At 34.7% G+C, this 13,095-nt stretch overlaps 1 protein-coding gene across 10 annotated transcripts in view; it reads right to left on the bottom strand.

Annotated features, from left to right (window-relative positions):
* LOC6044582 (RNA binding protein fox-1 homolog 1) overlaps positions 1–13,095 on the bottom strand; it is a 520,873-nt gene that overhangs the window by 454,601 nt on the left and 53,177 nt on the right. Inside the window, exon 2 of one of the 10 annotated variants that reach the window (XM_038261802.1) lies at positions 4,036–4,082. The exons of the other annotated variants lie outside the window; for them this stretch is intronic. The gene's annotated coding sequence lies outside the window, so the exon portion shown is untranslated. The remainder of the gene's footprint in view (positions 1–4,035; positions 4,083–13,095) is intronic. 10 annotated transcript variants of the gene reach the window in all.

Raw genomic sequence — 13,095 nt, 5'->3', positions numbered from 1 at the left:
GGTCCGGTTTTGATACCGAGGGGTTAAGCACGGTCCAGAGGTCCAGAGCTTGTGGGATTTTGGCTATATGGGAGCCATTAGTTATAATGGTATGATAAATCATACTTACATAAAACATTATAGTGTTTTGGAATCGGGATGATGGCAGCTATCGATTACACTCATAATAACATGAAAATTTTCACAAAAATACGTATTTTTCCTGTATTTTGAAAATGCAATGTTTCACGAGAAAATACTCAAAATTATTGTTTCTGAATGTTCTTTCTAATATGGGTATCAAATGATCGGGATTTTTCATACATTTCGAATGTATTTAAAAAAACGTTACTTAATCCACCGGAAGGTGGTTGCTGCCTTCCTCCTAAAAGCCTTGCAACCACACACTACGAAAGCTTTGGCTAACGCTTACTTAGTAAAGACACTATACATCTGAGTGCTGCCATCTAGGTATGATAAATTTAATGAACCATTTGAAAGCACTGCAGTGTTTGTGTGCGTGCACTGAGCGTAAAGTTCCGACAGCTATCCGCCGGAGCTTTCAAATTATGTAAATAATGACCCTTTTTAGTATCAACCAAAACAGTTTTTCGAACATATCTTTTAAAGTACTGCACCAAGCCGGATGAAATTTAAAAAAGACTTAAAGAACCAGAAGGCAAATCCAAAAACATAGATCCGGACAAAATCGGTCGAGCCAGTTCTGAGAAAAGTGAGTGAGAAAAAAAATTCTACGTCCATCCACACGCACAGACATTTGCTCAGAATTTGATTCTGAGTCGATATTTATACGTAAAGGTATATCTGGGAGGCTTATTTAAAAAGTTCAATTTTTGAGTGATTTTATAGCCTTGCCTCAGTGAGGTGAGGAAGGCAAAACTAAAAATTTTCACAAAATTCCATATTTTGAAAAATATTAAATATTTTAGTTTTTTTTACAATACCAAACGATCAGGATTTTTTCATGCCTTTCGAAACTCAAATTGGAAAATACTCAATTTTTCACAAAACTACGTATTTTTGAAAAAATACCCAAAATTTCATTTTTTCGTAATATGGATATCAAATGATCGGAATTTGTGTTATACATTTCGAATGTAATAACTTTTTTTTTTGGAAATACTAAATAAAATTCACAAAACTACGTATTTTCGAAAAAAAACTCAAAGTTTCAGTTTTTTTTCAATATGGAACCAAATGACTGTGATTTTTCGTACATTTCGAATATTTCATCATTTTTGCAAATACTTAAAATTTTCACGAAACTAAATATTTTCAAGAAAAAAAAACCTTCTAGTTTTTACAGTATGGATATCAAACGATCTGGATTTTTTCATACATTTCGAAAGTAGTCACTTATTTTTTTGAAAATAGTAAAAAAAATCACGTAGCGACGTATTTTTGAAAATGCTCAAAAATTCAGTTTTTCACAATATGGGTACCAAATGATCGAGATATTTTAATAAATTTCGAAAGCTATGAAAATTTGTGTTGAAAATACTAAAAATTTTCACAAGACTACGTATGTTCTAAAAAATTCTTAACATTTCAAAGTTTCAAAATATATTACATTCGGAATCTTTAAAAAAATCCGATCATTTGTTACCCAACTGAAATTTGGAGTGTTTTTTTTCGAAAATTCGTCATTTCGTAAGTATTTAAAAAAACTTGTTATTACAGTTTGTAGTTTTGTGAAAACTTTGAGTATTTTCAAAAAATGATGTTAATATTTTTCCGAAAATAAGTAGTTTTGTGAAAAATTCAAGTATTTTCAAAAATAAACACTCGAAATGCATGACAAAAACACGATCATTTGATACCCATTTCAATAACAAATATTTTGAGGTTTTTTTAGAGTTAAAATTACATTTTCAAAACACAGGAAAAATACGTATTTTTGTGAAAATTTACATGTAGCTTTAATTACAATGGATAACTGTCAACGTCACGATTCCAAAACACTACAATTGTTTGATGTTTGCATGATTTTTCATTCGATTATAGCTAATGTCTCCAATTTAGCCAAAATTCCATAAGCGCTGTGCTTAAGGGGTTACATACATGTAAATCGGCAAAAATGTCAGAGGTCGGTTTGAGCACACAATTAAACTTTTTCAAAATCTGTTTTCAAAGCATTAAAATATACATTTTCATCTATTAACAAAACAAATTTGAAGACATTTGGTTGTATCATTGCTGATATATAGCTTTTTGAAATTAGCAGTTTCAGAAAACGGGTGCCACGATATCTCAACATTGCTTCGACCAAATCGGCTCAAAATTTTGGTAAAGACTCGTTAAACTGGTCCCGTGTGCATGACGAAGGCCGATTTTCAAAAATTTTATTTTAAAAAAAGATAAAAAATATTTTTCAGTTTTTCATATAAAAAATCGCCAGTTTTTGATTTTTGTATTTTTTGAAAATTCAAAATTTTAAAATCGGGCTTCGTCATGCACACGGGACATGTCTTGGGAGTTTTCATCCAAAATTTCAGCCAATTTGGTCAATCCCATCTCGAGATATCGTGGCACCCGTAAATCAACTTGGTGTTCAGAGAAAAACGCTCAGAAAGTTAGACAGTTGGCTTTGCGCATGGCAAACTTCTGAGCTTATATCGTCTCTAACTCATTTAAATCATGAAATATCTTCATGAAACTTTCAGGAGTGATTGAAAATCATTTTTTAAGTGGATTTAATAAATATTCTGTAATATGAAATTTTGTGATTTTCTACATGTATGTAACCCCTTAAGTTATGCTCGCCTTTTGCATCCTCCAGATGCGGGGCTAATCCGAGGCATGACTGTAATATAAAAAAATGTGTGCATTTCAATTTTATTCGAGCTTTTTTATGTTGGATATGTAATTTTGCACTAAAAACCGTATTTTTCAAAAGGACTACAAATTTTATGACGCACATTATGGGTTTCAGACGAAGCGACATTTTGTATCCATTTTCACTTTATTAGAGTTCTGTTTGTACACTATTTTGTTTCGTTGGATAGCCAATTTGAAAATGTTGAAAATTTGTGATTTTTCGAAAAATACGGTATTTTGTCAAAAGTAGAATATTTACCAAAAAAAAAGCACTAATAAAGTGAAAATACATAAAAAATTCCACTTTATTTGACTCTCATATGGTGAATTATAAAAATTTGGGTATTTTTGCAAAATTGAGGTATTTTGAGGAAAAAAGTAACGAAAATGAAACAGTGTTCATAGCTCAAAAATAATAGTAGAGAACAGTTTTTTTTTCTTGATTCTGTGTCATTTTTTCCTACAAAATTCCACCAGCACAAATTCCGTTACTGTCCCGAACCTGTCACATTCGATAGCAATTGCAAAACGTACAACTTCCTGAGTGTTGTGGCTCTGCCGACTGTTGGTGGCCAACCTCGGTACTCGACCTTTGGCATCGTACATCGAACAGCTAGCCCGCTACTGGGCTTCGTTCCAAGGATAAATCCTTCCCCGGGCACAGTGGGCAAAACTTAATCATAAAATTTATTTAATTTCGACACTTTTTTGGATTAAATTAAGTGAATTTATAAGAAACTCTTTTTGAAGATTAAATTTGAACCAAGTTTTGACCAATAAATTTACAACTTGGCCCACTGTGCAAAATGCACCGCACTGATAATAGTAGATTCTAGCACATCCTTTCGATGTCGACCATTTCCTGGGCTCCCCACGATGAATGGGCTCGGGGAGGCCTGAAAAATGGTGAGAATTTTCCCCGGGAAAAGCTCCCCGGCTGGCACCCAACTTGTTGAGCTGCGTTTTTCAGCTGGTTTGTTGTTCAAAGAAAGAACAACCGAACCGGATCGTGGTGGGTCATTATTTTGCATTTTCCTGGTCTTGCCTCTTCTGGTGAATGAGCTGCTGATGAACTTACGAACGTTCCAGCACGTCCGAGCGGAGGGTAATTTATCGGCACGTGGGCGGAAACAACAGATTGTGTGAACGAACTTGCAATTATTGGGATGTTGTTTTTTTTGGGGTGCAAATGTGGTGAAATTTATGGCTTTTATTTACCCTCATTAATTGGTAATTTGGCTGATTGAAAGTCCTGTTGAACAAACCTGTGAAAGAAAGGAAAAAAGTTTCGTTGAATAAATTATTGTTCATTTTTTGAACTACCAGGCGCCTCCATTGAATTTACGGTGTACGGCGCTTCATGATTTTTAATGTTTTTTTTCAGTAAATGGATGATTCAAATTTCCACGGAAAAGAGTACACAACTCACCCGTCACTGAAACATAAAACCGCACTTTTCCAAATTCAATAACCGTCAGTTGGCGTTGTCGTTGGTTGGGATTCCGTCACTCCGGACTCCAACAAAAAGGCCTCTCTGGTGGCCTGACAAGTGTCACGTGAATGGAAACGAGCTGACAGTTCGAATTCGTTACGCTGACAGTTTTCCTGCTAATTCAAATTCTTTTTTGGTACGCTGGTTACGCAGATTATCAACTTACCAAAGTCCCCCCCCCCGTACCTTGTAAAGCTCCGTAATCAGAAAAAGTTATTTTCCTGGCTTGTGGACCAACAACTCGCAATTTTTCAACCAATTTTCCCTCAAAGACCGTCGTTATCGCCACAACAATAACAACAATTTCACCCCTTGAATGGGAGCAAACTCCCAAGAATAGATAGTGTGGGTCCATCACTTCAAGATGCGGAAGAGAGTTTGAAGCCGTGACAATCTCTATTCATCCTGGAATGTCACCTGAACAATATCTGCCAGCACCATCCTACCTGTGACAACTTGGGAGGGGAAAAAGATTGACATCCACCGCGAGATAGGTCCTTTTGCCCGTCATCATTTCATTCATGGCGGCACGACCGACCGTCATCATCGTCACACGTGGGCCAGACCCAGCAGGAGTGCGATGACAAACTCCTGACGGCAGCTGAAAGGATTCACGGGAACTGGGAAGCTCACACGTGAAAGTGGAAAACTCAACCATTTGCTTGGAAAATGTACTGAAAGTTGAGAAGGAGAAAGGCCTCGGGGCAACTGCCAGCGAGAATGGGTTTCCGACGAACGTAACGTGACTTTCGTGTAAAAAATATGCTTGAGGATGAAAAGATGCAGTGTTAGAAAATAATGTTTTAAGTCGATTGGAACGCTTTTTGTTGTGTTTTATTCTCAAATTTATTGATTTGTTTTTATCGATACGCAAAAAAAACAAAACTATTTATCCTATTACCACTCTCAATGTTTTTTTTTTGTTTTGTCACGATAAAATATGTTCAAGAATTCCTAGAAATTTAGTTTTCCTTTGCTCCTGTTTTTTGCAGACATTTAAGATTACTTAAAAAGATCCAAATGAGTTGTTTTTTTATATTTTTTTAAAGTACCACATTTTTGAAACTTATAAACATTTTCACAAGCGATTTATGAATTATCTGATATTAAAAAAAAACTCTACCCTTAATAATAAAAAATCGAGTGATAGAAATATAATTCTTTCAACCTGACTAAGATTACATTTATTTATATAATTTAATTTCTATATTTGCTCATGTTACCTTATAAATAAATGTTCACTGTCAATTTTAATTTATGTTGAATTTTGGATTTACCAATTTTCACTTCTTGAAGGAATGTTTCGATATTGAAAATGGACTTTTAGTTGAAGAGTTCACCAGAATTTCGACCATCGATTTAGTATTGTATTTTCTTTCACGACCATAATTGCAAAACAAGTTTCACGGAAATTTCACGGAAGGCAATTGTTTTTAAAATACCCATAAAAATGTTATGTCAAAATTACTACAAAACTATGTACATTAGGCTTCATCCATAAAGTACGTCACGCTAAAATCAACCAAAATGACCAAATTGAATTAAAATTGGATTGGAAAGAACGAGAAGAACAAGGTTAATTTGTTTAAAGGTGTTCGAGAAATTACAGTTTAAACTTAAAAATTTATAGAGCACTAGAGCTACCAAGGGCGTAAGAGGTTCAAATATGAAACTACTAAATAACTTTTTTTTATTAGGCTGAATCATTAAAAAATCATTTAACAAACTAAATGGATTTCAAGTAAAAAGCAGATTGTGAAGGAAAATTCAATGCTTATTTATTTATTCATGAGCTCAAACCAGTAAGATTTGTTTTAGAAAAATATTTGCAATGAAAATAGATTTTCTGCTTATTTTTCATTTCTTTTTTTGCCTTGAAATAGTAGTTTATGCAACAAGTTGCAAAAAGAGGATTTTTTCAGCACGAGTCGTACATTTATCCAACGAGGTTCACCGAGTTGGATAAATACGAAGAGTGCTGAAAAAATCAAGTTTTGCAACGAGTTCCCTACAACATTTTTTGTAATTCCAAAAAACACACACTGAGTGAAATTTTATGTAAAATTTTCATGTATTTTGTCATTAAATCGTTTAAAGCAAAACAATGTTGAAAAGTGTTACTTTTCGAAACAAGTGCTGAAAAGTTCAACTTTTCAGCACCCATTTGAGTGCTGAAAAGTTCAACTTTTCAGCACCCATTTGAGTGTTGAAAAGTAGAACTTTTCAGCATTTATTTTGAAAAGTGTTGCTATTCGATTCTGTTATTTTTGGTACAGAAAAGTAGGCTATTTCGTCGTTCAAGACAGGAAAAGTAAGTAGTTTCACGACGGATTTGCCAAAAACATATTTACTGCATTGTTCTTTTTTCATTTGAACCTAATTATCAAAATTATTTTTTATCATATTCTCTCCAACAGAGACACATTTTAATGCATTTTTTTGGTTTTGGAGCATGGATTAGTTTTACTCACTGTCCAAACACTGTATTTAAAAAAATAATACCTACTTTTTAACAAAAAATACTTCATTAAAAAAATCATTATTTTTGAACGAATTGAAAAAAAAGCTTTGAAATTAAGAAAATTTATATATTTTTTGATGTTGTCTTTAAGCAGTCAAGGCCGTAAAGGATCCTCACATTTATTTTGACCATTTAAGTTGCTGTCCTAAACATTTTTTATGCAAAATATTTATCAGAAACAGGGTCAGACTTATTTTGGATAAATCAAAGGGCTCTCGGGATTAACCCGTGAAATTTGTTGAAAATTTCCCGTTTCCCGGAAATTTTGTAACTCCGAGAAATTGGACGCTCTAGGTTCATTCTATTTACTAGGCTGAAACGTTTTCTGCGATTCGTTTTAAATTTATCTATTTTGTTTAATTATAAATCAAAACAAGATCCACAATTTTTGTCTGGCCTCAACGGTAAATAAATCTTTTTTTTTCAACATTTTTTCGTCCATCACTATGGTTTTATCGCCTTCTTTACACGTTTCATTTAAAAACCATGAATTTAAAAAGTATTTTTATGTTTTAATTTAAAATTTAGATCATCAAATTAAGTCACTTATAGGATTTTTTTGTTGTTTTCAGATAAGCATTTTTGTTCTTAACATGACATAATTTTTTTGTACATTCTATGATATTTTTTTGTACTTTTTCAGCAAATTAGATTCATTAATCTTAAAAGTTTTCCCAGACTCGCATGAATTCTACATACTTTATTAGGTTGGAAATCAAAATAAGATTTAACCATTTAACGGTGTAATTTAGTCTCTACGTTTTTCATCCAGTAAAAATATTTTTAAAGGTTTCAACTCCCACTTCAGAAGTTTCATTAAAAAAAACAAGATGGAAAAATATAATCTGTAACATACAATCATCTTTATATTTTATGTTATAATTTAAAATTTCTAATTTTCACGGAGGCCATCAAACCAGATCATTGCTATGTTAAAATATTATGGGACTCAATTTATTTTAAATGTTGTTTAAATGCCTAAGAAGTTAGGATCTTCAAGTATTTACCTTCAACATTAAATGGCAGTAAAATTGTTTGTGCAGGGAATAAAAATATGATTTATTTCAGTAAGGTTTCGAAGAAAATGTGGAAAAAATTTATATGATGATAATTTCAATTTTTTTTTAAATCTGAGCATTTTTTTAAAACTGTTTGCAATATATTAGTTAAGTCAATTTTAAAACGTTGTCATTAAAAAACTTTAAAAACATTAAATGAAGACAAAACTCACAGAAAATAAAACTAAGATAAATAACTGCAATCATCATAACCGTTGCATTTCATGATAACTTGATAGTTCAGAAAATATTTCGATTTGACTTATTCTTATTAACATCATTTAGACATCCATTTCTTAGTAAATGTTGTAACTATTTTATTCTTGTATTAATGAATGTTTTCAATTCAATTCTTCAAAAGTTTATATCACGTTTTTCAATTGAAATCTTAAAAATTAATTATTGAAGAAATATTAAGTGAGTGTTTTTATTTTTAAGCATTGTTCTGAGAAAATGGTAAAATTTCACGCAAATTTCCAAATTTCTCAAATGTTACTTTGTCCGTAAAATCGTGAAAATTCATTAACCACTTTCGACCAAAGAAGCCATTTTGTGTCATTGGTTCGTCCATACAAGGTTGCCATACAAATTTGCCAGCTGCCCATACAAAAATGGATTTAAATATTCTAGAATCTGTTTACTTTTATAAACAAAAAAGTTAACTGACACGAAAATACATATTTCAATATATGTTTGTTTAGAATTTAAAAAAAAAAACTTTTGAGCTATAACCCAGCAATTAAGTTGCCTCACACAAACTTTAAGGCAAATAACAGAGTTCAAGAAAAATCGAAAAAGGCTGATTACTGAAAAATTGTATTTGAATAATGATTTGTTTTAAATATGTCAAAAAACCATTTAACTGCGTTGTATCGGCAAGATGCCTTTTAATCGTCAAACTTTGGTACAAATCAACAAATCTCTGAAATGGTACGTCATTTTTGGATGGTGCCTTATACTGTGTTAGTAATCATTCCTTTGTAACAATTGTTTCCATATCCAAGCCATATCCAGTCCTTCTGTAGAACTTACAAACGAGTGAATTTCCACCTCCCTCCAATCAGCATTAATTTGCACTTCCATCCCATTACCATTCAAAAACGAGTGAAACTTCTTCATTTCTCGATTACCCTTTCTGCAAAAGTCCTCAGCACCAAATAAAAGCGAGATGCAAATTATCCTTTCCCTCTCTCTCTCTCTCTCTCGTCACACCGAGCCAACTCGACTCATCCTCCGCCACTCAGACCGCTTCAGCTCGTTCGTTATCCTTTTTGATTCCCAGCTCACTAATCCTTCTCAACTGAGCGTGATGCGTTGCGAAGGAGCACACTTGTCGTTTGAAGTGTACCGTACGACGTGGGATTCCGGTGAACGAGTCGTCGACCGACTTCTTGGACACGGGCTTCAAGTTGAAGTTGAAGCACACCGTCGAGTTCATCACAATTCTGACGAGTTGTTTTTTTTGGTTTTCTTAACGAACGTTTTCTGACAGCTCACGCCGCAAGATGGCGGCACGGGAACGCGCGGTGCGTTACGCTCACGTATTCGTTTAGTGAAATCTCGGTTTAGCACCATAAATCAACCTTGCCCCGCTTCCTAAGCAAATGTGTACACGTGCACGTGTTCGGGAATTTGAACGAGTGCCAAAATGGTTCAAGATTTGAATAATGCATTCGCTGGAGTGGGGAAATTGAGTGGAAGAACACCTCCTCCACCTGCAAAACCTCAAAATGAATGTTTTAGCTTACTTCCCTTTCCCGAGGGGGCTGCTACGCCTCCCTCCTCTTTTGAAATTCCGCGGCAAAAAATGGTAATTTATGGAACCACGAACCGCTGAGCCACTAGAATGAATGGGGAAGGCGTGTTACAATGATTCATACACTAAAACCCCGGTTTACGCTCAGGCGTTACGCTTTGTATTTCGTCAATTTCTCTGGAACGACGCAATATTTTTGCAAACTTTTTGAAGCGATTTATACGTCTTGTACAGATCTACAAATTGCTTTCAAAAGAATGTAAAAACATTACACTGTTTTCGAGAAATCAACCAAACAAAAAGCGTAACGCCTGCGCGTAAACGGGGGTTTTAGTGTACAGCGTGTGGGAGCGTGGAATACCCGGGTAAGCGATCCGGACGGAGAGGCGTTACGGGGGGTGAAACGTGCTCATACGCTCGGGATGTTTTTCGATCCCAACGCTCAACAGTTTATAGAGCACCGCCGTTCGGTTTGCTGTTATCACACTAAACCGCAGCTTTTCCCACGGGTTGTTTACAAGTTTAATTACCAATCAGCGGTTAGACCGCGAGGAGGAAACCCCGGCGTTAACCACAACAAAAACATCGCACAGCTAACCAAAACACTACACTTACATGCTGGGGTTCCAGGGTAATTTGCCAGTTGAAGGGGCGTTCATATTGTCACCATGTGGCCGACAATACAACATGTATTGGCAGCAGTTACGATGTAACTGGCGGTGCTGGTGAGAACAAAGAGCCTGCGATAAGTGCACTTTAATGTAATTTATGACCGCTGCTGCCGGAGCAAACGATCATAAACCGTATCGAGTGGTGGTGGGCTGACCGCGAACGCAATTGGCTGGTTCCAGTTGATGCGAGGTGGTCCCGGGGACCTCTACTGTAACTAGGGAAAATATACCCATTCCCATCACAATCAGCGGTGGTGTCTAAATGGTGCTCGATAATCCGGTGGATTCCTTGAAGTTTACTATAACCAAGTACATCAACCAGAAGAGAAGCTTTTTGTGAACATTTCTCTTCAATTTGACTTGCCAAAAGTTGTTTCAATGTCTTTTACAAGCATTTTACAAACATATTTTCATAGTCTATTCTCGTCTGACGAGAATGCCCTGTTGCCCACGCAATTTCTATTACCGTTTTTAGCATTTTTTTCTTGCGACGCACCTTTGTGGCTATCAGTTCATGTTAGTTTAAATAGCATTAAGGGGTTACATACATGTAAATCGGCAAAAATGTCAGAGGTTGGTTTGAGCACAAACTTAAACTTTGTTCTATATCTGTTTTCAGAACATAAAAATATACATTTTCAACGTTCATCAAAATAAATTTGAAGACATTTGGTTGTCTGTATGAAGTTAGCATTTTCAAAAAAGGGTGCCTCGATATCTCAACACTGCCTTGACCAAATCGTCTCAACATTTTGGTGAAGACTCGTTAAACTGATTCCGTGTGCATGACGAAGGCCGATTTTCTAAAAGTTTATTTTTAAAAAAGTTAAAAATATTTTTATGTTTTTCATTTTAAAAATCGTCAGTTTTTGATTTCTGTATTTTTTAAAAATGCAAAATTTCAAAATCAGGCTTTGTCATGCACACGGGGTATGTCTTCGGAGTCTTCACTCCAAAATTCAGCCAATTTGGCCAATCTCATCTCGAGATATCGTAGCACCCGTAAATCAACTCAGTGTTCAGAGAAAAACGCTCACAAGGTTTGACCAAGGGATTGAAACTCGTCTGAAAAACCTGTATCATTTTCTCATTCGAAACAGTGGTGGTGGTAGCTGCCCTGTTTATTACACTGTGAAATTTTCCATGGCCAATCCAAGGAACCAGAAGGTGACAACAGAAATGTCCGTCGAAAAGGGGTGCTGTAAAAAACTTATTATTTTTAAAAAAAATTCGAACAAATCAGTAATGAATCACAAGTTTGACAGTCGAACTACACTTAAAAGTTGGTTTTGTTATTTGTTTTTGCAAAACCGCATATTTTTTAACGAAAGTGCCAAAAATATTCGTAATCACCTTTAGCCTCTTGGTGGCGCTTTGTGTTAGTATGTGTGAGGTCAATGTTTGCGTACTTGCACGCAGAACACAGAACAGTGAGAACTAGCGAAAATGCCTCACTTTCTTCTGATACAAGTCGCCATATTGAAATTGCTTAAAGATTCATACCCGTGGTTTGACAGTTCGCTTTGCGCATGTCAAAATTTTCAGCTTGAATCGTCTCTTACTCAGTTTAATCATGAAATAGCTTCATAAAACTTTCAGGAGTGATTGAAAATCATCTTTTAAGTTGATTTAATAAATTTTCCGTAATATGAATTTTTGGTGATTTTCTACGTGTATGTAACCCCTTAAGAATTATTTAAACTAACAAAAAGTAGCATTTCCAGAGAAAGGCTCCTGGAATCATTGGCTCACTCTTACAAGCGCTGCTGGTGGTGTTGGTGGTAGGCCTTAGTTCTTCATTTGCCTTCGCTTTTCGCTCCGTTTTCGTTTCGACGAGAATAGGTATAAACGTCAAGTGACTCTGAGCGTTTGTTTTTTTTAATGCGCTTGCTAATCAATTACATGTTTCGGGATTATTTTTCACCAGAAAAGCTAATGCATGTACAAGGGAATGTGCAGTTGGAAGCAATTTTATATTTTAAGCACTGTGAAAACATTTGCGCAAGTGAAAAGATGGCTTAGGCTACTTTCGTTAAGCGTTCTGTGTGTGCAATCAAAATAATCAAAATTTTGACGGATTTTAGCGTGACATACTTTATGGATGACGCCCTACCGATTTTTAAAAATTTTGACGTTTAGACCACTTTTCAAAACAACAGTTTTAGTAAAAGATTTTTGTATTTTTTTAGGAGAGACATCCTGCATTTTTCGTGAGTCTTTTTGTAACTTTTTAGGCTATTTCCTCAAAAAATTTGAACGAAAAAAAAATCGTGACATCACCTTAATTTTTTTCTTTTAAACTTAAAAATCAAAATATCTCATAAAAGTGGCGTGTAGTTTTATTTCAGTGTAGTTATTTTCAGAAAGCTCGTCCAATATTCTTCAAGTTTGTCTTTGACCACTTTTTGATACAATGCAACGGCTTCGAAATACAGTAATTTTTTAATTGCAAAATACAAAAATATTTAAATAACTTGTGCCCTTCTCAAATGTTATTTTCGAGTACAATTGGCTCCATTTACACAAAAATGGCTCATTTAGCGCTAGGATAACAAAGTTTCATTGATATCGGAGAGGGTCGGGTACAAAACTACCAGAAAAAAAACCCGATTTGAGCTGGAATTGCTCTATAGAAGGTAAACAAGTGCACGCAATTTAAACAATAACAAACACGATTTGTTTGGTTTACCATTTTATGCATTGTCCTGAAGTTTGGTTGAATTTGGTTGCTTAAGTGCCGAGTTATAATTACAAATAATTACGGTAGTCGAGCTCGTACT

The sequence above is a fragment of the Culex quinquefasciatus genome, chromosome 3 (genome assembly GCF_015732765.1).
Source record: "Culex quinquefasciatus strain JHB chromosome 3, VPISU_Cqui_1.0_pri_paternal, whole genome shotgun sequence".
In the NCBI taxonomy this organism is placed as follows: Eukaryota; Metazoa; Arthropoda; class Insecta; order Diptera; family Culicidae; genus Culex; species Culex quinquefasciatus.
Note: the sequence above shows the minus strand (reverse complement) of the source record. Positions and strands in the feature narration are given on the sequence as shown.